The following is a 25242-nucleotide window of genomic DNA, read 5'->3' on the forward strand; positions in this document are numbered from 1 at the left end:
TTGCAAGTTCTTAAAGAGTAAATCTTGAATGTTCTCGCTACAAAAAAAAAAAAAAAAGATAATTATGTGAGGTGATGTTATGTGTTGATTAATCCTACTGTGGTAATTATTTAGCAAAATGTAAATGTGTCAAATCATCATGTTGTACACTTTAAACTTACATAGTGTTATATGTCAGTTATATCTCAATAAAGCTGGAAAAACAAAACAAAACAAAAAATTGGTTCTCAGGATTCTAAAGGTGTGGAAGGCCAAGATTAAGGCATTGATAGAGTTGGTGTTCTGGTTCATAGCTGGTTGTCTTCTCACTGTAACCTCACACTCGGGGGAAGAGAAAGGGTGCCGCTCTGCGAGTCTCATTTACAAGGACGCTAATCCCAATCACGAGGTCTCCATCATCATGACCTAGTCACCTCTCAAAGCCCCACCTCTAATACCATCACATGGGAGGTTAGGTTTTGACATATCAATTTTGGAAGGACACATTCAGTCTGTAACTAGAAGTAAGAAGACCACATTGGCAATTGGAGTCACCACCTAATTTTACTCATGATAAATTGCTGCCATTTTTTCATACCTCTGCATGTTCTGCATGTGCTAAAATGATAATTAATGAGGATATGACCTATCTTACAACACTTGCATCTTTTAAGTTTTACGATGACGTAATTCTCTATAGTTCTCCAATTAATATGGTTGTGGATTTTTGTTCACTCTGTGGTAGGAGAGAGAATTGACAATGGCTTCCATATGGCTCTTCCTTTCATAAGGGGCTTTACCATAGGTCAGGGAGCCAATGTTGAAATACCATTAATTGCTGAAGATAACTTTCAAACTTTACAATTAGGAACCTGGAAAATAGCCAGTGAATGGTGTTAGGGTGTCCCTGGGTCTACTGTGAGTCAATCAGGTCAGAATACTTATTATCTGGACTCCATTAGCCTCTATGCTGACCAGTGGGATACAGTGACATTGCAGATGCCCAAACATGAGTGCTATTTAGAGCCTGTATTCAATAACTCTTAAAAGAGTCTGGAATGTTTCCCTTTTTCTGAGACACAGTTACCCAGATAAAATGGCTACACATTTCTTTGGAGAAGATAAGGAAGAAGATTCAAATGTACAAAATAGTATTAGTTTGTGGTTTTCCCTCAGTGGTAGCCAGTCCCCTTTATTTAAGGGCTTCTGAGTCTGTGAATTGCATCAGGGCATAGAATTTTTTTTAGAGGCAACGATATAAGCAGGGAACTTTATTCTACTGTTGTTCACTAGATCTAGATTTTTTCTTTTTTAACAAATCAAATATGACCTTGGTGATTGCTCATTGATTTCATTCCTGGAGTTTCTCATTTTAGCCAGAGTCAGAGATCTCATATTTTAATGTTTTCTGTCATCTCATTTCTATACCTGTCCCACTGCCCATTATGTTGATGATGCCACCTGGTTTTAATCATTTGGGGCTTCTGTGAAACTTGCTGATATTAGAAAAACCCTTTTCATTTGCTGTACTTCCTGAATAGCTTACTGGTCTAAATATCATAGCCGATAATACATACTTAAAAGACTAGTATTTTCCCCCCAATATCTTTCTACTGCAAGAATGAATGGAGACTGATTTGGGTTCTAATGGGAGAAATGCTCAACAGATCAAGCATTTCAGTCTTGAAAATAATTGAATTCTTCCTACTTTGCACCAAGAAATTTCTGGCCTCTCTGTCACTTGGCATGGGCTAGTCTTAGATAAGTTGATGAGATCATCATACTCAATGCCTTAGCTGGCACATTGACTGTAGCTTCGGGTACTTCCATCAAATATTAATGAATTCAGCTCTACCAAAATTATATTTGGATTACAATTAATCCAAAATAGTTGAGACATTTCAACAACTGTTGCAAATATTCTCTAGATTAGAAACAAAAACAAAAATAAAACCATATCAGCTAATGGAGTCCTTCAGTTCCTCCTAGGCAGGAGGCCTTTCCTCTGTCTTTTCCTGTTTGTCACCTATGCCATTCCAAGTTATTGTGCTTTTGTACTGAAGCAAAGGGTGAAAGGAGGGACAGGAGTGGGATTTATATATATGTATATCCCCTGAAAGTGCATCAGGATTATCTTAGGCAAAGAAAACCCTGTGGTGTTTATGAAAGATTTGTGATTTTGAAATTCTCTATTTCTTAGAATTCTCTTTAGATATAGTTTTTAAACTGTTAGTATCCTCTTTCTTCCTGATTAGTAATATTTACATAAATGATCTGTGGAGATTGTGATCTGTTACCTGGGGCCAGTTGGAAACCTACAGCATCAGTTTTTGTGTGTGGTTTTCCATAATCTCACACTTAAAGGGAGTTGGTAAGAGACCTGCAGGTTATAATAAGGCTATTCTATGCCTTCGGGGAAGGTTTTAAGACCAGAACTTTCCATTTTCTTTTTAAGTTCTTTTAAATTGTCAGGGCCTCTATTTAGCTGGTCTAAAATCTCCTTATATCTTTTGTTTTGGCTAATGGTAGCAGCTATTTGTTCTGCTAGAGCTTCACACTCACAGAGCTCGTCGTCTGAAATGAATGCAACTGATACTTCAGTTAGTTGTTTTGCCACTTCATAGCAATAGCTACTCATTCCCATTCCTGGAATGAGAAATGAATTTTTACTTCCATCTGGCTGTCCTCAGCCCAATAAGTAAATTCAAATAGGGCATACATCTCTGAGGTTCTTTTACCTGACTGAACTCTACACTGGTACCAATTTCTCTAATTGTGGTATCGTTTAGTTGCAAAGAACAGAAACTGAATCTGGCCAACTTATGCAAAAAGTAATTTATTCAGAGTACATTTGCTCATTCTTAAGGGAAAAAAAAATGGACATCTGAGCAACAAAGGCAAGTCAGGGAATCAAATGGCAGAGATTTTTGAACTATTGTTAGGGCATTTCCTTCAGTTAATGCAAGTCCAACTGCCTTCTGTTCTGATGAATCTTTGCCCAGGGTTCATACTGGGCTTGACTGAGTCCCATCCTCATTATCTCTGTGGTAATGGTAGGAGTGGGGCAGGGGGCGGGGGGAGTGGTGGGAGAATGGTTCTGGGATGAGAAGCCCTTGAAGCCACACGTGGTGTAGGGGCAGATCAAGTCTCCAAAGAAGAGTTGTGAGGCTGACCAAACAGACACCTAGATCACCTGCTAACAACTGATTTGGCCACTTGAATAGCCTTTCCTTCCTTCCTTCCTTCCTTCCTTCCTTCCTTCCTTCCTTCCTTCCTTCCTTCCTTCCTTCCTTCTTCTCTCTCACTCCCTCCCTACTTCCCCTACCTCCTTCCTTCTCTCCTTCCCTCTCTCCTTCCTTCCCTCTCCTTTTTTCACAGCAGGATACAATGGTCTAAAAATACCTGGATCATATGATGCTTAGAGGATAATTTTCTCGTTACCAGTTGTATTTATTTCCTAAATAGAATTGTTGGAATGTGCAGAGTATCTAGAAAAGCATCTACCATGTCTATGTAAAAATCACATAATAATTGTAACGAATATTATTATTAATTAAAATTATATAATTACATAAAGGAAAGTGGTTCAGTTAGCTTCTTCATACTTTGAGATTGATGGAATAAGGTAAGTGAAAGAAGCAAAAGCAGATGTTCTTGCATTATAGGGGAAGATCATTGTTAGACATATTTTTTAAAATTTCTAAGGTTATTAATGGAGAAGAAAGAAGTTGCTCAGCATGCATGTATTGAAAGTAATAACAATCTCAACATGAGTCTCAAAGGCATATAATTAGGTCATGGAAAAAAATGGTTTTGACCAGTAGCTTTCAATTCTGGCTGTGTATTAAATCATCTTTTTAAAAGTGCAAAAGCCCCACACCATTCCCAGAAATTTACCAGTGGGACCCAGTAGGAATGCTCTCAAACAACTCCATGGGACTCCATTCACATCAAAATTATATGCATGGCGCCCCTTGGAGTTGCATAGTGCATGCCTGTGCAGCTAGAGGCAGTGGCCTGACATCAGCATTTTTAAAAAGCTCTCTAGAGTTGTGTGTTCTTTTTTTTTTTTTTTTTTAATGTTTAGCCAGACTTGCAACCACTGAGTCAGACTACCTTTGGTCTCTTGTGTGTACACCCAGCTTTCTAGTGCCTTTTTGTAATTACTTATCTAAGTTCTCTTTGTGTTAAATGTGATCTCATCTGTCTACAAATGTGAAGGCTAGAATGGGTAGTACTGAACACACAGAATTATTTCATCTTGACCCTCTCCCATGGATGCCTTTGGGCGCTGATCTTATTCTAGGGCAGGTGTAGGAAGATCAATTTTTAGGGCATGTCTGGTAACATTGAATACTTAAATCTATGAATGGTCAATGGCTAATTTTGATTTATTTGCAATAACACCACATGGTAGAAGAAGTCATCAGTGTGTAGTTAATCTTTATAAGTCCAGCACCATGCTTATTATTCATTCGTGTTCCTTATTTGATTTATTTTCATTTTTTAAAGGCTAAGACATGTATGTTAATATAGTAAAGGAAGAAAGTATGAAAAAATTTAGGTTATTCATAACTAAAACTTTTAATGAAATTTATGTTTTTTTTTCCATTTTATCTTTTGAAGTATGTTTAGTATATTGATTAGAAATAAATGATGAAAATAAAATTTTGGAAAAAATTGTCAGTCTAGGAAGAAATTGTATAAGCAATGATTTGGTGATATTAACACTTATTCCAAAAGTTACAATTTTATTTTAAATTTATAAAGCTTTCTTTTTGTGCATTGGGATGTTTGTATAACTCTTGAACTTCCTGTATCAGTTGTTGAGACTTGGATTTTTCCAAAATAGGATTTATTTGCTTGTCTGTTGTGTTTATTTGACTTTATTATGTGCTTATATGGAATTATCTTTTTAATATATATGGAAACTTTATTAAAAAGAGTCAGAAAGCTCGCAGATGCAGTTACCATTTCCCAATATTGAATTTTTAAAATCTTACAGAGGGCCAGCTGTAAAAAGTTGGAAATTTCATACTTCGTGAGAAATTCAAGCCTCCGTCATAAGAGGTACAAATGAAGATATTGATATTAATTAAACTCGTAAGAGGGTAGTCCTGACTACCGTGATAATATTCTATGTGTGTTTTGTAATATTGGCTGAGTTTATAGCTGGACCAAGACAATTCTTTGCTTATCTCTGGGAATGTCTGAGTCTGGTACTGATACTTAGGTAAGATAAGAATGAGATTTATTAGTCAGTGTTTTGTAACGTGCTGTTTAATGTTCAAAACAACCCTCAAGGCACTAGGGCTGGTTTATCTACACTGTTGAGGGATGTATAGATTAATGGTTCACACTTAGTGTGATCTTGCACAGCTACGCATGGCTATGTGACCAGCAGGATGTAAAAGATCCCGTTGTAAACGTGTGCCTAAGCCCCCCTGAAATCAAGATATATCTTTTGTTACTGAGACAGGTCCCCTGGAAGGCTGCACCTGCATGTCTCTGGACCCTGGATGACTGCTTGAGCATTGTTTCCCTGCTGTACTGTATCCTTTACTTTTATTGATGTCTTACATGAATACACTCTGTGAAGTGTAGGGGAGAAAGAAACGTTCCTCTCTCCTTCCAATACTTTTGACTGGTCTAATAATTAAATAGAAATGACATAAATTAACAAGAGACAATAACCAAATTTACATACATATGTTTGGGAACCCCACTTAAATGAAGAGTCAGAGGTCCCACACACATGAGTGCTCCAAGATGGAAAGGTAAAATGAGATATAGATGACATTCTGAGCTAAGCATGAGGTAAGGCACCTTGGGGCTTCAGAGCGGGGAAAAGGTCATTCACAGGATTATGGGAAGACTAGATGTTCAGTAATTAGAAGTTTTCCCTGCCCTATATATAGGTCATAAAAAGTATTTCTGGCGATACTCTTATTATGAGTGAGGACCCTATTTAAATACTTTAAAGGAGAGATAAAAATTTCTTGTGATCTTACATGGTCTTGATTGCCTTCAGCGCACAATAATTCACATGCCAAAGTGGCACACGTTGGGTAAGACTTCTGAAATCCTCCAGGACTCTTGTGAGTCCTTTCAATATTTAACCCTGCATAATTGATGTATAGACTGTGTGTTTTGCTCTATTTATTAGGCTGTTATGAATGAATAAACAAGAATGTAGCTAAATATAAATCTACATTTAACTCTTTGTATACTACTTCTCACTTTTGTTGTTTTTAGACATATCTTTGTCTATCAAAAGCATCTTAAAATTTTTGAACTGCATGACATCTGCTTTTGTGAAAAAAAGACATGGAATGCAATGTAAAGCACTAGTAACTTTCAGAAAGTTTCTTCAGATGATTTGCATATTGTAATAGTTGAGATTCTTGGTCAAATTGTAACCCATTTGTCTAGCATTTAAATCAATCTTCCTTTTCATATTGTAATGAAAAGAAATGAGACAAGATCATTTTGGGGAGTAATGTTCTTAAACCGAAATTGGCTTTAGTCTACTAACAAAGACAACAGTTAATGTTACCTTTTAACTTGTATTTTCAAACGTGTAGCTACCTATATTTCTGCGTTACAATGTTATTAATTATGTAATTAGTTTTTAATGCTATGCATCCCTTTAGTGCTAAGAAATATTTTTAATACCCTCACAGAAATACAGTTTAACCTTTCTTTCCAATAGAGTTGTCTCTGTTTTATCTATAATTCTTGTTTTTATTTAATGGAAGGATGTACTTCTCTTTCTGTTTAACTTATTTATATGCTACTGAACATATTTTAATAGCACTATGTTTGTAAATCTTGAGAGAACTTTGTCACCAATAATGGAAAAAACTATACAATAGGTAGATTATAAATATTAATACATTTGAAATAAGATATTCAGTTTTCCTACGTAATTAGAATATTTTTTATAAATTTTTGAAGATTAAATTTTTATGTACCCTGTAAACATTTGGATATATTGCAGTTTTTTGTCAAATATTTCTTTTCCCACAAAACTGTATTATGGCTTAAATAAGTATGTCATTATGGTATATTGCTTTTACTTTCCCTCTGGCTATATGATCATAGCCAGAGAGTTTAGAATCTGTAAAATGCTGTTTTACCTGTGAAGCATATAAGGAGTAGTGAATGTTCTTGTCTTACCTTGTTTTTATCTAGTAATTCATGAATGTTCTTCCTAGCTTATTTAATATATTCATACATTTCTGAAAAGTTTGAATTAATGCAATTACATTTTAAATATCTGAGCAGAAACTCACTGTTCAAGAAATCAATTATTATTGATTATAATAATAACTTTATAAGATTAAGATACCAGTTGTAGTATAAATCTTTATTCTCTATATATATATATTTGCTTATATATGAAGAACTTTCATTTAACAAAAGTACGTCTACTTATTTTCAAAGTCAATTCACATATTTTGAACTTGATCTATATCCCTCAAATTATAAAATGTGAATCAGAGATGTACTATTTCCATACAGTTGAATTAGAGAAGAGCAGTACATTATCAGACTGCAGAAAATAAATCTGAGAAAATGATTCCACTGCTGCTTTCTTAGTAAAACCCTTCAGGGAAATATTTCCTTGCTAGTGACAGAAATTCAACAGTACCAGCCTAGGCAAAACATAGATTTTTTTGGGGGGGTAGGGGGAGGGGAGCAACATGAGGCTGGCCCAGAGAAAGAAACGAAATCTTGCAGGAACTAAGTAGTGACCTGGATATCAGCAATGTGAAGTGGGAACTGAAATGTTACTTTAATTATTGCTCTCATTTCATTTTCTTTCTGTTTGTGGGCTTCTCCACATGGCCAGGGTCATGATCCAGAAGGACAGCTTCATCCCAGCCTGTTCCTGGGGAAGACTGGTGACTAATCCAGTGAGTATTATGATTGGGTATTAGGATTGCTCTGTGTAGTGACCTGTATTAACCGTATCACAAAGTGCTAGTAGGGGGCAGGTTGGCTGTCTCCACCAGCTCAACATGCTTGGGGCAGGGAAAAGAAGTTTTAACCAAAGAAAACAGTAGCTAATACCAGAAGATAGGAGAAAGTGATCCTAGGCAGAGGAAGCTATCATGACAACTCTTCCATGGGTTAATTATGGGTGCAATGTGGGAAATAATTCCAAATTAACTTAATTTCTTTACTGATAGGGTTAATCAGTTAATAGAGAAGAGAATGACTCAGATAAATCTTTATTTCATCAAATTATTTGGCAAAGTCCCATAATATCCTTCTGAATAAACTATATATTACAGACTAAATGACAATACTTTTTGAAAAATTATTAATTTGAATAATCTGATATCATTCTGGAATGAGGTCTCTGGCAATTTTTTCTAAAAATCAGCCTTTTCATTGTGAAACATTGCTTTCATAAGTGTTTTTAATGAAGACAATATTTCAGCATACTTTTACTAAAAGCATCTTGTGGCTAGGCACTATTCTAGATTCTGCTGATACAAAACACATTAGACAAATTCCCTCCCTCAAGGAATTTGTATGAATATTACATTAGAGAATATTATATTAAAGACATATTAGCCTAAGATGAGGGGATATAATAAAGGAATTCTCAGAAATGGTGACACTTGAGCTGAGTCTTGAAGTGGTCATTTCGGAAGAACAGGAGAAAGACATTCTAAGCAGAAGTATTACATAGGCAATGTAGTGGGAATAACATCACACATTCAGGCATCAGCAGGTAGTTATGTATGTTCAAATATCTGTTAAAAATGGAAGTGGAATATGAACAATAAGTTAAATTCTGTATGTTTGGAGCAAGGACCTGTTTAGAGGAGTAAAGGAAGATATGGCTAAAAGGTGGTGATCAGATCTTGAAAGGGTTTGTGAGACTGAGAGGAAGTCCATTATGAGTTAGTCAGCTTAGCAACATGTGTTCAGAAAAAATGCTTGGGATGACTTCAGTTCCCCCCCCCCCCCCAAAAAAAAGCATCTCTATGCTGCTCTAATAATTGAACTCAATTATTATCCATGAAGAAGGGCTTGCCAACACAGCTACAAGGCAGGTAGCAGAGAGTAGAAATTGTACCTTGGCAGATGTCCAAAAGTAGTTTACATAATCTCAAGAGATATAGCAACATACTTCCTTTGAAATAGCCAGGTCTTGGAATGCGGGAGGGCTGCGAGAATATCTTTGAACGCCACTTAGCTGTCCCAAAGACTAGCTTGCAAGGCAGATGAATGAGGAAGTATGAAAACTAGACCCTTCTATCCCCACCCTCATCCTCAAAATTAAACTACTGGTATGACAAATTGGAGCAAAAGAGGTGGGTGGTACACCTATGAATGCGGGCCAGCTGCTAAAGAATAACACATACACATGCAACACACACATACGTGTCTACACACATACACCTTATGAAAAGGGGGTTTCACTTAGAGTCAAGGAGACTTGGTTATGAGAGACAGAATTGAAGGAAATGTCTGGAAACAAACAGAAATCCAAGTCACTTTCTGACCCATCTCCTCTCATCACCCTTCCCCTCAAATAATCTTCAACCAAAAGCTAGCCTAGAAAAAAATCAGTTCATATTAAAAGACTTGCTTCAAACCAATAGGATATAGTGATTATGTTACTTACGTTATATGATACGCCATCTTACTAACAGATTCCATCTAGACGCTCTGTCTTTTTTGATGGCTTTAAAGAAGCAGGTTTCATGAATCCTACCTCCACAAGGGAAACTAGTTGTATTAACAACCTGAGGGAACTTGAAAGTAGGTCCTTTCCCAGTCAGGTCAGCTTATGCCTTGATTACAGCCTTGTGAGCCTCTCAGCAGAAGATCAGTTAAGTCAAGCTGGATGCCTAACCCACACAAACTGTGAGATTAAAATGTGATGTTTTAAGCATCTAAATTTGTTATAATTTGTTACACAACAATAGAAAATAAATACAAATATCTACCCAATTATTGATTTCTGAACTTTACAGTCTCCTGGGCAACCTAGATGAATAAAACAGTTATTTGAAATAGAGTAAGATAAAAGTCAGACTGAGGAAGTTTAGGAGTTTGTTCCCAGAGAAATGAAAGTAATTTAATGTTGCTGATCTCAGAAGAGAAGAATCTGTCTAGGGAGGTGAAAGAGCAGGTCAGGGAAAGTTTTGCGATCCTTGCTAGGAACTTACTGTTGGGACAAAAGGGGAAACAATGAAGTGTTTAAAGGTATCAGAGTAGTAGAATCAAATTTGCATATTAAATTGATCACTCCGGTGGTTGTAAGAAAATTAGATTTTTAACAGAAAGATTGGAGTTGGGGAGATAAACATAATTGAGAAGATGAGGACTAGAATTAATATAGCAGTGAAAATGAATGATGGAGAGACCACAAATATATATGAAAGTATTATAAATACAGATTTGTTTGGCCTTGGTGACTCACTGAACTTGGGGATTTGGGGAATAAAGAAATCGACAGTGATGTTGCTGACTTATATGACAAAAGGTAAGAGATAATTCAAAAATATAATTTTTAATAGGTAAAATAATTCTCATATGGATACAAAATACATGTCAAAGATTTTAGTTAACTTAGCTCATTTAACTTGCTAACTTTTTAGATAAACAGTAAGATGTTATTGGTTCAAAGGAGAAACTCTGCATAGATAACTGGAATGCTGAAATTAATTTGCTAATAGATGCAAAATTTATAATTACAGGACAATGAAATATAATATTTGGAATATTTTTTCTATAGGTGGCAATCAAATTGGTCAAAATTAATTTGTAATTCTATGGACAAAAATAATTAATCTCAGTTTCCTTCATTTTATAAAGTTGCAAAATAGCCAAAGACAAGGTATAAGCAAATGTTCAGTCTCAGCATTCTAATAAAAGGACATCCAGTAAGGACATCTTTTGCCCTCTTTGGTTTTTCAAAAATTTCTCAGACAGTAGTGCCAAAAATGAATTCAGGTGAAAATTGAGTTCAGAAAGGAACTCAGCATATCATCGTGAGAAAGAAAAACTCCGTTTCCCAGCAGTGGACTAAGAGGGTGAGAGGGCAGATCCCATGTCAGCATCTGTCCCTCTCACGGGTCCAACTTTGAATGAATTTGATGTGGTAGAAACTTCGGAAAGGCACTGGGAAGTCAGGAACACTGGAAATGATGGTATATTTTCCCAGGCATAGCCTGAGGGAGACTGAAGGCCTGACGGAGAATTTGTGCTTTGGGCTCAGAACTACATCCACCATTAATAGAGTGAGGGAGTACAGATTTGAGGAGAATAGAGGCTAAATATATGAGCCTGAGGCTGTACTCCCGCTCCTCATGACCTGCAAATAGCATGCAAGGGATTGGGACGTGCCTTTTACTCCAGTGGAAAGGATGCAGAAAGAAGTGCCGAGAGGATGAGGGGAGCCGTGGAGACCCCAACCACGGAAAGTGAAAACTTCAAAGCCAAAGACCGATGCCACACAACCTCATCCTATTCTTTGCACACTTGAATGTGCTATGAGTAAAATTCACAGCTTCATTTTAATAAAGTCAAAGGAGAGTGCTGCCAGAAAATAGAGGTGGGTGCCTTTCATTTTTCCACTGAGTATTTTGTGAACACTTAACATGGTTAGAAGATGGACTGGTATTCTTTTAACTCTACCCTCTTTAAGAAGAAAGCATACAGAGAAGACATATTTTAGGAAAAGATATATGTATACTCTCCTAACTTCTCTCTTGCTCTGTGGGAGGACATTCTTGTATTATTTCAGTTCACAGAAATTTCGTTTAGAAATTCAGCCAATATTTATCGACTCCTATATGTCACTAAACCTGAAAACCTAGACCTTTAGAAGATTTGAGCCTGGCACGGTCCTGTGTCCAGCCAGTGACGTATAGGATTTCTGGTTCTCTGATGCTGCCCCTGAGGGAAAAAGAATCCTGCTCTGGAATGTTGTTGAATAAAACTTTCATGAAAAGTGGAGGTTGGAATATCCAAAGGGACAAAGATCTTGGATTTTATCAGGCTAATAAAACAGGTTACGTGAATTGTTTTTGTTCCTATTTGCTGAGGAATGTTGGTTTAATAAATGTGGCAAGATTTGGCCTGAGACTTGCCTTCTTTACATTCTGGTAGCAAGATGCTGCATAATTCAAAGTACAAAATGGGGAAACTTCATTTCAAAAGATAGAAATTAAACATGGTTAAGAAGGATGTGGTTCCATAGCGTAGTGGTTAGCACATTAGCATGTCTCTTTTACACGCAGAAGGTCCTGGGTTCACACCCCGGTGGAGCTACAGTCTGTGATCTATTGCTGTGCCTCCCTGAACGAGTTCAACGTCTGATCTCGGAAACTAAACAGGGTCGGGCCTGGTTAGTACTTGGATGGGAGACCACCTAGGAAGACCAGGTGCTGTAGACATTAAAAAAAAAAAAAGGTCAAGAAAGTTTGAGAAAATTTTCAGCTAATTTGACCATAACCTGAAACACCTTAATGTAAATTTGATTCCTGAATGAGTGCTTGGTCCAATTATTTATCTTTCTCTCTCTCCTGCATCATTCTGTCCCTACACAACAATTCAGAAATAAACTGCTGCTTGGACAGGCAGACTTGTCAGGGCAATAACACAGCCTGGAAGCATGTCCTGATGCTGGAAGGATATCTTAGAATATTTAGAAGAGCTCCACAACACTCTAGGAATTGTGAGACCCTCTGTAGTTATTACACATTATCCACAAATATGGATTCATAGTACAAATGCCCATGACCTGAGAATCAAAAATTCCATTACTTGGAATCACTTAGATATTATAAATATATAACAAAGGCTATATCTATATCTATAGCTATAGATATATCTGTATATCTATATATCATCTATATCACCTATATCTATTTCTATATATCTATATATCTATTTCTATACCTGTATCTATATCTATCTCTATCTCTATCTAATCTATATCTATATCTATCTGTCTATCTATCTATCTATCTATCTATCTATCTATGTCATTTCAAGCAGAAGAGACAAACCCATGCATGATGGCAAGAAGTGCATATCAATGTCATTTTTAGATATTCATAAATGCTTGGCATGGCTGGCCCAGATTGTGAAGGGCCTTGAGTGCTGAATTAAGGAATTAAATTTTTATCTTTAAGACTATGCAGATTCTTGAGATATTATTAAAAGACTCTTAATGTAGGAATGACATGTCTTGGAGTTAACTGGGTGTGCTAATTTGTACTTCAGCTCCTTTGGAGCAGAAAAATTATAAATATGGTAGTTTTCAGTAGATAAGTGATCATCTCTGGGTCAGGAAAGAGGGTGACAGTAATGAATAAAATAGTTGTACTATGATACACTCTTCTCTCACCTCCCCCAACTCCCGCTGAGAGAAAAGAAGGATGGCACTAGAAGAGGTCAGCACCACATCTTGTCCTCTCTTAGTAAGACGAGTACACACCTTCCATCCTTTCTGCCTGGGTGGGACTACAGTGTTGCCATAGAGACCTTTATTCCTTTCCTAAGCTGCTTTGATATTTTTGCTTTACCAAATTTTATCCATTTAAGAACAGAGTTGAAGGGAACAGACAGGAGTATAATTCCTCTTTCCCTACAGGAAGTGGGGATACTCTAAAGGGTGAAATGATGTTTTAGGGATGAATACTGGAAAACACAGGATTTTCTCATAATCACCTTGCTCTTTACATCTAAGTAAGCTTTTATTGCTCATGTTGGTTAACTGAGAGCTTTTATTTTTTTTTCCCCATTCTTTTCCCTTTCAGTTGCTTCTTTTTTAAAATAAAGAAATGTAAAATATGGAATGTTAACAGTTTACAAGCTCTAAGTAAACAAGAAAGAAGAGAAAACCCTATAGAACATTGAACAGAAGATTATAGAAAAGCAAGTATTGGTTCTTTTCATGCAAACCTTTCACATACTCTCACTGTGTTGTCTTACTCTGTATGTTTGCCTTAAGGCACATTGAATTCACACTGACTTTAAAGCTTTATGGGGTTTTTACTCCCTGCTTTTTGTTTTGTTTTGTTTTTATTGGGAAAGTCCAGCAGTGGCTCGTGGCTAGGGGACATTTTGGTTACAGTCCAAGGACAGACAATCAAACCTTCTGAAAAAAGAAGGAAGCTGGCAGTTTGGAATAGGATCTCTCTGTAGCCCAGAAATTCTAGTGCCTAGGTCCTATCCCAGTAATATCTGATGCTATGATTTGACCTAAGCAATTTGGTCAAGTATAACTATGAAATCTCTTTGGTAACAACAGTAGCTAACAATAATTAGAGATGGTCAGGGTTAACTATACCCTTCACCTCCCAACCTCCCTATTGAGCTATAAAAAAAGCAAAAAACTCAGACCCAGTGCTGTCATGCATACAGTCATCCATTAAACAAACATTTATTAATAAGCCAAAATAAAATAATTCATACAGTCCATTCTGTACACTTAGTGAATTCCTAGCTCTCTGTCCTTTTGCGTGTTCCAACAAGACCTAGCACAAAATATTTACTCAAGGCAAATGTGAGAATAGTTTAAAGGCAAAAGTCAGATTTATAATCAGCATCAAACAACAAGACTCTTAAGTGATTGTACTCAGTTTTGTTACAGAATCAATCTTTGAAAGCCTTTCTGAAAAGTGAAGAGCTCACTAGATTCTCTCATTTGAGGATAAAAATAAATGTAAATTATTTTTAGTCACCTTATATATTTTGATTTCATCACTGAGAATTCTATTTTGAATATCTGTTACCTGATTAACAGCCCACACATTTTCACCAAGTTTTGTTTTGTTTTGTTTTGTTTTTAGCATTAATTATGTTGGTTTACCAAGCCTTTGGTATTGATCTGAGATAATAGCAGAAAGGCTTGTAGTAGCAATCTTTGGAGCATAGATATTTCTGATTAAATGCTGGCTGATAAGGCCTGGAGTGTGCCTTCCTCATTAGGGCAACAAACTACTCCTACAGTGTCACTTGAAGAGTATAATATTGTCTGTGCTTAAGTATTTTAAATTATAGAGTTCATAACATTTGCTATTATGGATTGCATGTATGTATGTCTCCCTCCCCCTCTACCCCATCCTCCATGAATTCATGTTACAACTGTAATCCTCAACTTGAAGATAGGTCCTTTGGGATGTAATTAGGTCATGAGAGTCGAGCCCCTGTGAAGGGATTAGAGCTCTTACAAGAAGAGTCCAGAAAGCTAGCTAGACCTCTCTATGCCACGTGAGCACAGCAAGAAGATCACCATCTGTAAACCAGGAAGTGAGACTTTACCAAGAACTCGACCATTCTAGAACTCTGATCTCACACTTCCAGCCTCTCAAACTGTGAGAAATAAATGTTTGTCGTTTAAGCAACCCAGCCTATGTTATTTTGTTATAGCAGCCTAACTTGACCAGGATACCTGCTGTAGTTAACATCCTAGCCTATTTGTTGATGGAAGCCTCACTGAGATCCTCCCCTGTTCCTAGTCCACTGAGCAGCATGGACCCATATATGAGCATGGAATGTGTTCCTTTAAAACAATGAGAACACTTACATTAAACTGCATCAAAATGGTCTTGTAACTTGGCACTTATGCTGATTAACTCATTCATATTCTAGAAGAGGAAAGCTTCAGTTTGTAAAATGGTCCCAAACCTAATATGTTAAAGCACAGCATATATTTAATTATGTAATTTGATTAATAGTGCTTTAGAGAGCACACTTGACATTTACTTAGAAAATTTGATTCTTTTGAGAATTGTTTACCACTAAAAGAGGAATCTAAATTTATATTAATTTTATCTTCCAAAACCAAAATTGCTTTTCTTTCAATAAACAAATCAGGTCAATTTTAGTCACTTTTTAAAAATTGAGATTTGATGATGTTGTCATTCAACAAAGTCAGATAAAATACAGGATGACTGTTTCACTGCCAAAAGATAAAATGGCGTTTTTCAGTGTTGGGCAACATTGCAACTAAATTTTTTAGAAACTTCAATTGATATCAATGTTTAAAAGACTGCTTTTAAAATTATGAGTAGCTTGGACAACTCATCAAGCCTTTTTTTTTTTTAAATTTTTTGATTAGCTAGCATTGGCTTTATTACCTTTACAATAAAATGTTGGTGGTAGAACATGTAATTTCAACTTCGACATCACAAAAATAGTTTTTCTTCTAACTAAGGTTTACCAATAAAGTGTGGGATTCCCACTCCTCTCCGTGCATTGGTTCTGCTGTATGAGTCAACTTATAGACTGTAATCAAATTTTTAAATATTCCTCAAAACACCCCTTTTATCATTGATGGGGAAATGAAAAAGGGTCATTAGGTGACACTCATTACCAAATGAGACCCTAATGACATGTAGAGAGTTCTACTGAGCAATTTGGTGGTGAGGCTGGGAGTAGAGTAGAAGTAGGTTTGCCAGATAAAATATAGGGTTCCAGTTAAATTTGAGTTTCAGATAAACGAATGATTTTTTTCAGTATTAGTATGTATGTGTATAAGTATGTATGAAACATACACTGTATTATTCTCTACCTGAAATTTAAATGTAACTGGTGTTCTGTATTTTTGTTTTTGAAATCTGTCAACTTTAGGTTAGAGGCGGGGGATATGAGAAGTCCGTACTTCAATTTCTGTCTTTATCCGCATATTGAATATTGTTTTTTTTTTTAAGTCATCTTAAGTGGAAGCTTCAAAAATAATTTCGAACTGAGATTTCTGAAATTTAGAGGTTTTTTTTTTTTTAATTCCTAGCACTGTGAATTTTTCTTTCCAAAATCCCTAAACCAAAATGACAAGAAATACGTATTTTGTTATTTGAAAATGAGTAACTCAGGGCCGTTAGAAAGGAGAAATGGAATGGACGATAGATAATGCTGCATCACTGGTTATGCGTACAGTTTGTAGATTGTTTAGCACACTGCTTGAACTCTGGAAAGCTCTACACAGGTAACTAAAAACACATAGATTTAAAATCAGGTAGACTTGAGCCCAGCTACAAAACTCTTGATGTGACTTCAGGAGTTATTATCTTACTTAAGATAGTAAAATTAATATATAGCAATAGTAATCCTGTTCTGAGGATTAAATCAAATAATATTTATTAAAAAAATCTTAGCTTAATACTTGACATATCCAAAATACTCAAGAAATCATGGCTTTATTCTCTTATGGCTTTTCAAAATCAAGTGTGTTTTGCACTATTTTGATATTTTTTAAAAAACAAATAAAACATCTTTAGGTCTACTAAAGGTCATTTCAGGAAGATTATTTTATTTGCTATATTAATTGGGCTAATGAATAGGGACAAAGAAAGTTGTATTTTGTTCTAGGAGAAGTAAGATCATGAACAATTTTGCTTGTTATTTTTTCTTTTAAAAATTTTCCCCCTTTTTTATTGCTAGAGCTCTAGGAATTATACACTAAGCTCCTTTTTAATATTTCAGTATATGTCATCAACAAATATTCATTTGACTAAAAAGCTGGATTTATGTCATCAGTAATAATAATAATTTAAAGATCTATGATGTTTTAATTCAGAAATGTTATATTTCAGAGTATTCAGAAACCTGTGAGGATTTTATTTTTACTGTTATTGTAATAAGTTACTTTAAATATTTAGTTATTTTAACTTGATTTCTAATAATTATTTATTTAAAAATATTGCTTTTTAAACTGATATAGTGTAGAAATATTATATGTAATGATTGTAGTTAACCACGACATAGGTAAACTTTTGATAAAATTGGTATGACATATCTATGCTTTTTTTCCTTGAATAAATCAAGCTATAATAACCTGGTGAGCCAAAGTCTCAGGATCTTGAGGGATAGGATTGCCTTTCTCAAGAGTTTAAGCACAGTGGGTTCCGATTGGATTACACTTGGTCAAGATGACTAAACCCTTATTCTGATTTTTTAGATGTGATTACTTCATTTATTCTTTTGTGGGACGAGGAGGTTCAGTGAGTCAGAAGAAACCAAGTTCTCTTCAGTCCCATACTTGAATCCTTCAGGAGTTTTTGCCACCTAATTGACAAGAGAGAGATTTAAGGAAACATTTTCACTTATTATGAGACTATATTCATTCATGAATAGATGTATACCATGTTCACTCTTAAACAATTTACGGTCAGACGGAGAGGGACCACCAGTGCATATGGTGGATTTGGAAACAAGTGTATATGTGGAAAAGGAGAGGAGATAAAGGAGACGGCCAGAGAACTCTCCTGAGAAGACAAGCTTGAGGTGGAGGTTGGAAGTGAGAACAGGCATGTGCCCAGGGACTTGGCGACAGCAGCTGGTTTCAAAAGTAAAAGAAGAACCAGGGCGTTGAATGTCAACTTTAATTGAAAACAAATTAAAATAAAATAAAAAATATATATTTTTAATTTTTCAGTTTAAAAAACAAAACTTCATTGATTAAAAAAGAAAGAAAGAAAGAAACTGGAGTAGTTGAGGGATCTCCTTGGAAAATGACCTATTTAGGAGATCTTATAGGACACCAAATAAAGTGAATTTTGCCTAGACCAACATAATTTTTTGACTTTTTAAAAATAAATACTATTTTTTAGTTGATTAGAAATAATAGTAACAAATATCTCAGCATTTATTATGTACCAGGCACCATGCTTAAGCTCTACATAAGTTATCTCATTTAATCCTCACCACAACTCCTTAAAGCATAATTAATTACAGTTTGCAAATGAAGAAATTGAGGCTCAGAGAGATTTAAGAATCAGAATTCAGGGTTGAAACCTAAGTGTTTCTAGTTCCTTTGTCTGTAGTCTGATTTGATCATTTTTGTACTGTTTCTTCTTTTTAAGGGATGATTGCTTGATAGTCTTCCCTTTATGTTAAGAAGGCAGAATAGACAGAAGAAATTCACAGAAGTTCTTAAAAATTGAATTACCAGCATGACTTTTTATGCTATTTCACCCACACATGAAGAAAATATATGCACTCAGTCACTTACACAAAGCAGGTACATAAAATATTTATTCCTAGTCCCTGTTTTAATGGAATTATCTAGTAAAGAGGAGAAAAAGCAACAGCAATTCAAACATTTGTCTATTGGCATATCCCAGAAAAGAGAATTCATTTTAAGAACTAAAGTATAAATAGTTATCTACAACTCAGTTTTTCAATGCTTTGCTATTTCTAGTTTTGTTTTGTTTTGTTTTTGTTTTAGTTTTTCCTATCTGAAAAGGAGATTGGAAGCTTTGTTGTTAAAAATGTTGGGCGATGAGGTCCGTGACTTAGTGGATCAGTGTTTTAAAGATTCGAGAGTGGCTGAATTTGTTCTAAAGATAAGAAAGCAGGGAAGAAAATGGAAATCAAGTAAATATAGCCAACTAAATGTCAAGACCCAAAAATGAAGATAGTTTTCTGGATTAATTTTTTTACTTCTCAAGCTGCATTGTGAGCCCACCTGTGAAAATTCCATTCTTTGGGAGATAATCTGAGAATAGTCTTCAGTACTTCCACTAGAGGGCAGTGATATTCTCCACTACACCTTCGGCGATGGTAAATATTCATTAGTCTGATGGAACAGTGAGAGCGATTGACTTGGCTAAGCTTGGACAGCAGGGTGGATTTGATACCAATAGAAGACAGAGCAACAGTATTATAGCAACAACAGTAGAGCACAAAGGAGTTTTAACTCAAAGTTACAAATGCAATTATTAAATTGCTTTAGTTCATTTAATTGGGATGATATCCAAACACTGAGTATGGTTAATCCTAGGAGATGCTATTAACAGCCTTCAGTGAAACTTGTAAATGGGCAAAATCTTTGTATCCCATGAAACTATAGGGAGATAATGTTTCAGACCAGAAAAAGAAGTAGGAATATGACATTCCTTCTGAGGAGCTCAAATGTCTATCTAAATCATGTTGTCTTGTGCGATGGAGTAGGTCTCTAATTTCTACTTGCACTTGTTTCTTATTCAGCTATTGCAGATTGGCTTACAGTAAGATGGAATCTGAGGTACAAAATGCTTACTAGGAAGCAACGCTTGTGGAGGGTAGGAGGGAAAGGCAAACCTGGGCAGAACATGAGCTTGAATTGTGATATAGGCCTGTTAAAGTCTTGACCAACCTGGCCATGAGATTTGTTCCCATTAGTATCCTGTGTTAGACTGAACTAACTAGCTTTTGCACCCCTCTTCTCCCTCAGTCATAGATGTGATCACTACCAGAAGAGCTGAGGAAGACCCTAAAGGAGCTGTGTGGTGGAGACTGTGTGAGTACCTCAAAGCGAACTTGGTATAGACTGAATGTTTGTATCACCCCCAAATTCTTATGTTGAAGCCCTAATCCCCAAATGTGATGGTATTTGGAGGTGAGGCCTTTGGGAAGTAATTTGGTTTAGATGGGGTCACGAGGATAGGGATCCCATGATGGGATTAGTATCCCTATAAGAGAAAGAGACTAGAGTTCTCTCACACACACTCTGCCATGTGAAGAGGATACAGTAAGAAGGTGTCTGTCTGCAAATGGTTCTTAACAGACACTGAATCTACGGGAACCTTGATTTGGGACTTCTCAGTGTCCAGAGCTGTGGGAAATAAATGTTTGTTGTTTAAGCCACCCAAGTCTATGGTAATTTATTATAACATCCCAAGCTGACTAACAAGGCCTTTTCCTATAATAACAGATAAATTCAGTTCCTTCCTCTTTCTCCTTTTCCCTCTATTTATTCATTCAGTCTTTTCAACATAGTCATTGCCTATTATGTATCAAACACTCGCATATATGTGTGATTTACATTGGACTACGATATGTGAAAAAGAAACTTTTATTTCTGAAGCCACAGAGATTTGGTTGTGGTTTTCTTATCTTCCTTTGTTTTGTTCTTATAAGTCTACCCTGACTAGTACAAAAGTATACATTGAAAAAATTAATAAATGAGAATTATTTTTCTCCAAATATGAAAAACACATATGAAATGGTATGATTATGGCAATAGCAATGTGTGACAGTTCATTGCAGTAATCACAGCTCTAACACATTTCCTATGATTTGTGTTTACACGTGCTATGAGATTTATTTCACTCTGATACTTTATTTGTGTTACATACAGTACTTCTGTGTTCTCGTTTATAATCATTTTTCTCTTTCTATTTGTATTCTCTCTTAATTGTTTTAGTGTTTCTTTTAGTCTGACAATCATCTATTTGATCTCTTCTAAAATGTTTCTTAAATTTTTATGACTTTTTAGAATTCTTATAGGTTAGCCATTTTTATCCTTATGACTTTAAAACTTTAAGTAAATGTTCAATGATGCACATAATTTTTAATTGAATAAACACTCTAAAACTTACATTTTTAAAAAGCTTTAATATAGTATATTAAGTTCAAAATCAATGGTGCATGTTTAACAAAATATGCTTAGGACATTGTAAAATTGATTTAAAAATATTAAGCCAGCGTATGCTCAGAAGTGCATTCATTTTAACCTGAGAGTGTCAACATATATAATTTTTCAAGACTGTCTTTCACATTATTACTAGTTACTTGTGTTTTCATTGGTAGATATGATCATTTGAAACTCACTGAGCTGAGTCTTGGGAAAATATAGGGTTCAGATTTTTTTAGGTGGTTCTTCAACAGCCCTATGAGGTTATTATATGAAGAAGAAATAAAAAAACAAAGACCGAAAAGCCATGGAAACTATATTCAGTGTTACTTAGTTCTTCTTCCTTTTTTTTTTTTTTTTGTAATTAACTTGGGTAGAGTTTTATGTGAATTATAATGTGCATTGAAGCCAGGTCTAACTTTAGGTATTTGCATGGTTTAATAGAATTGAGCAGTACTTAACACATGAATCTGGAAAATGAAGTGACCCATTCACTAGGTACAAAGACAAAGAGAAGAAAATAAAAATGAAAAAGCATGGAGTCACCCAGGGTACAAAGTTTTCAGATATCTAGGCTTCCCTCCCCTTGAAATGGATGCTACTAAAAAAGGACAATATTTAGGTTCGTCCCTGCCAATAACACTGCTACCCAGGTGTCTAGTTCTGAGCTGAACGGAGGAGCAGTGTTGAGTCTCCAGGCATCATCCTCACAGGATTGTGTAACACGGCAACAGGACCAGCGTCTCTCTCACCCTAGGGCTCAGATCTTTTAATAATGTGGAGCTCCTGTCCAGAGAAGAGCCAACTTCTCCCTCTTCCTGGCTTGCAGACTACCAACTTGTGTCCTCACATGGTTTTCCTCTGTACAGAGAGTGAGTGTGTGTGTGTGGAGGGGGGGGGGGACAGGGTTGGGGGAGGGGGTGGAACGTATCTCTTCCTCTTCTTAAGGATACTAGTCGTATTGGATTAGGGCCTCACCCTTATGACCTCATGTAACCTTAATTACCTCTTTAAAGGCCCATTTTATTTACATATATGATCATATTTGGGGTTATGGCTTCAATGTATGGATTTGGGGGTGGGAGGGATACACAATTCAGTCCATAACCCTCTGTATTTCCTATTTTCATGAATGAAAGATTAAGAATGTCATTAGCCAAGCCAGAAATCTGATACTTATCCTGGACTTTTTTTTTCGTCCCACGCCTGCCCCGGCTGACCAGGCTGGAGGTCGCCTGGGGTCCTCTGACCTCCAGATTACAAGTCTTCCCTTTCACTGGAGACGGCCGGCTGACATTCACAGCCCAGCGCCTTCCTGGGGTTGTGAGCTGAGCACCCTGAGGCATGGTGAGGACAAAGGGAGGTTCCCTGCAACACCAATGACCCACTCACCCATTCGAGGCCTCCCAGCGTCCTGGGCACTCACTGATCCCAACCCCTCGTTTCACAAATGGGGAAACCAAGGCCGAAAGTGAAGAAAGGACTTGGCCAAGGTCACCTCCTGCATTAGGAGCCGCTTGCCCTGTCCTCCTTCTTCTCAGCAAGAACCCTGTCCCCAGACCTTCCCCCCTCTGCTGGCTCCAGCCCCCAGTTTCCACTCGAGATGTATTCTTCCTCATGTACCCCAGGAGGCAAGCAGAAAAGTGAATGAGTAAGGGAAACCGAGGCTCAGACTGGACCCATCCTGTCCAAGGACACAAAGCTCTAATTAGTTGACATTCTTCTTACTGAAGGTGGGGGGAGGGGTCTGTGTCCCCTGCCTTGAATCTGGGCTCCGTGGATGTTTGAATAACATGGAAGTGATGGTGGGTCAGAGCTTAGACCCAGGCCGGGAAAACTGCAGCCTCCATGTCCCTCTGAGGATGCTTGCTCTTGGGACTCAGCCGCCACTCTGTGAGGAAGCCCAACAGCCCCATGGAACGGCCACGTGGAGAAGAACAGAGGCCCCAGCTCTCACCCCAACAAGCTAATGGGTCATCTACTCCCCAGCTGAGCTGCCCCAGCTGATGCCACCTCGAGCAACGATGCGCCTTCCCGCCTCAGCCCTGCTAAACTTACAGACCTGTGAGCAAGACAAAAGCCCACTCTTGTTTCAAGCCACTAAATTTTGGGATCCTTTGTTATATAGCAATAGAACACTGGATACCCCCATGGCCAACAAAGTCACTACCGGTGCCTGAACATGGGCTTTGGGGTCAGTCCCACCAGCTCTGGGCTGAGACCTCTCTCAGCCTCAGTTTCTTCATCTGCAAATTGTGATGGTACTCGCCCCATAAGGTGCTGAGAGGATGAAATGAAATGATGTATGGTGGGGGCAGGGCGTAGTGTGAGTGCTTGGTAAATGGTAGCTATTATGACCGTCAACTATTACTGCTGTTATGTTCATAGGCACTAAAAAGTTCAGGAGCTTCCTCCTCCAGGAAGCCTTCCCTGAGCACCCCAGGCTGAGCGGCCGCCTCCTCTGTGCACCTATAGACCTCTGTTCTGCCCACGGCCAGGACATGGGTCCCACTGTGTGATGGTCCTGGCCTGTTTCTAGCCACTGGGCTGGGACCGCCATAAAGTCATCATCAAAAGGGCAACAAGTGGTCGAAATGCCCAAAGTGGGGACAAGGTATGTGTGCACATGGGTGCTCTGGGAGTGCTTATGTAGCTAAGTGACTCTCGGCCAGCCTGAGCACCCCAAGTGCACACTTGGGTGGGCCTGCGGTGCGAGCCGCTGTGTGTTTTGATGGGCCTGTACGAGGTGCGTGTGTGCATGTCTGTGCACACGTGAGTACCTGTGCATATGTCTGTGGGTATGAGTGGGAGCGTCTCTGCCTGTGCTTGTGTGTTGGTGCACAGCCGTGTATACGCCTCCACTCGTGGATATGTTCACACGCAGGTGCTCATGTATCTGGATGAGCGCCGAGGGCATGGTGTGCTCATGCATGTGCAGGCTCTTGCCCAGAGGCAGACTGCAGCGGTGAAGAGCCTCCTTGGAGCAGCTGCTATATCCACGTCCCACTAGTCCTCCTTTGGAAACTAAAAATAGCCATGCCCAGCCCTGTCCCAGGGGACAGGGGGCTGATGGGCAGCCCCGCAGGGCACCCCAGCCAAGCTGGTGACCTCCCTCTTGGGCCACTGCCCTGCTTGCCCATCCCTGCCTTGGGCTCCCGTGAGCTCCTGCAGGCTCTGCTCAGCCACGACAGGGAGGGAGTGGGGAGTGCTGAGGCCTTGCCCACGCCCAGGCAGCTGGGCACAAGCAAGGCCTGATAAGGTCAAGCATGGAGTGGGGTCTGCCCCCGCCCTCCAGCCAGGCCCAGCCAGCGGACATGAGTCAGCCCCCGGGGGCATCGGGCAGCCCAGACTTGACGACTGGCTGGTGGCAGGGAAGGCCTGGGGCTGGGGTGGGGGTGCCTTTCTGGGCAGGGCAGGAACTGGCCAGGAGGAATCACCTGCTGGCGAGGGCCAAGCCCTGACCTCTTTCTCTGCCTTGAGGATCCCCACCTCCACTTCTGCCCAGAAAGCCCCTCCTGAACCCCCCTGAGGGCTTCCTGCCCTGGTCTGGCCATAACCTTGGCCTCTGGAGGGCTGATGCCCACCCCGCTGAAGGCACTCCCCGGTTTAGCTGCACGGTCCCTGGGGTTCCCTAAGCCCCTCACTCAGGAAGTCCTCGATGATCCCTTGACTGGCCTGGGTACCCTCTGACCCCCTCGCTCCCTGTCTTGGAGCCCCTCACTTTGGAAGTCAAGGTCCCCGTTTCCTCATCCCTGGAGCCTGAGCTTCTGAGGGCAGGGAAGCGTGACTCTTCCACCTCTGTGCTCACGTCGTGGTCCCTCACTTCTTCCTTCCCCATCATAGTCCAGATGTCATTCCGTCCTCTACAGGGAAGGAAGCCGAGGTCT

General features: G+C 38.2%; 1 protein-coding gene across 8 annotated transcripts in view; it reads left to right on the forward strand.

Moving 5' to 3' along the window:
- Positions 1 to 25242, forward strand: part of LOC107514213 (maltase-glucoamylase, intestinal) — a 177340-nt gene that overhangs the window by 67836 nt on the left and 84262 nt on the right. For 5 of the 8 annotated variants that reach the window (XM_016151710.2, XM_036236620.1, XM_036236624.1 and 2 more), the window contains 3 exons: positions 5459 to 5526; positions 7835 to 7898; positions 20174 to 20239. The gene's annotated coding sequence lies outside the window, so the exon portion shown is untranslated. Of the gene's footprint in view, positions 1 to 5458; positions 5527 to 7714; positions 7899 to 18827; positions 18980 to 19186; positions 19522 to 20173; positions 20240 to 25242 lie in introns of those variants that run through there. The other 3 variants (XM_036236622.1, XM_036236625.1, XM_036236626.1) reach the window with 3 other exon arrangements.

Source organism: Rousettus aegyptiacus, unplaced genomic scaffold (genome assembly GCF_014176215.1).
Source record: "Rousettus aegyptiacus isolate mRouAeg1 unplaced genomic scaffold, mRouAeg1.p scaffold_m13_p_2, whole genome shotgun sequence".
NCBI lineage: Eukaryota > Metazoa > Chordata > Mammalia > Chiroptera > Pteropodidae > Rousettus > Rousettus aegyptiacus.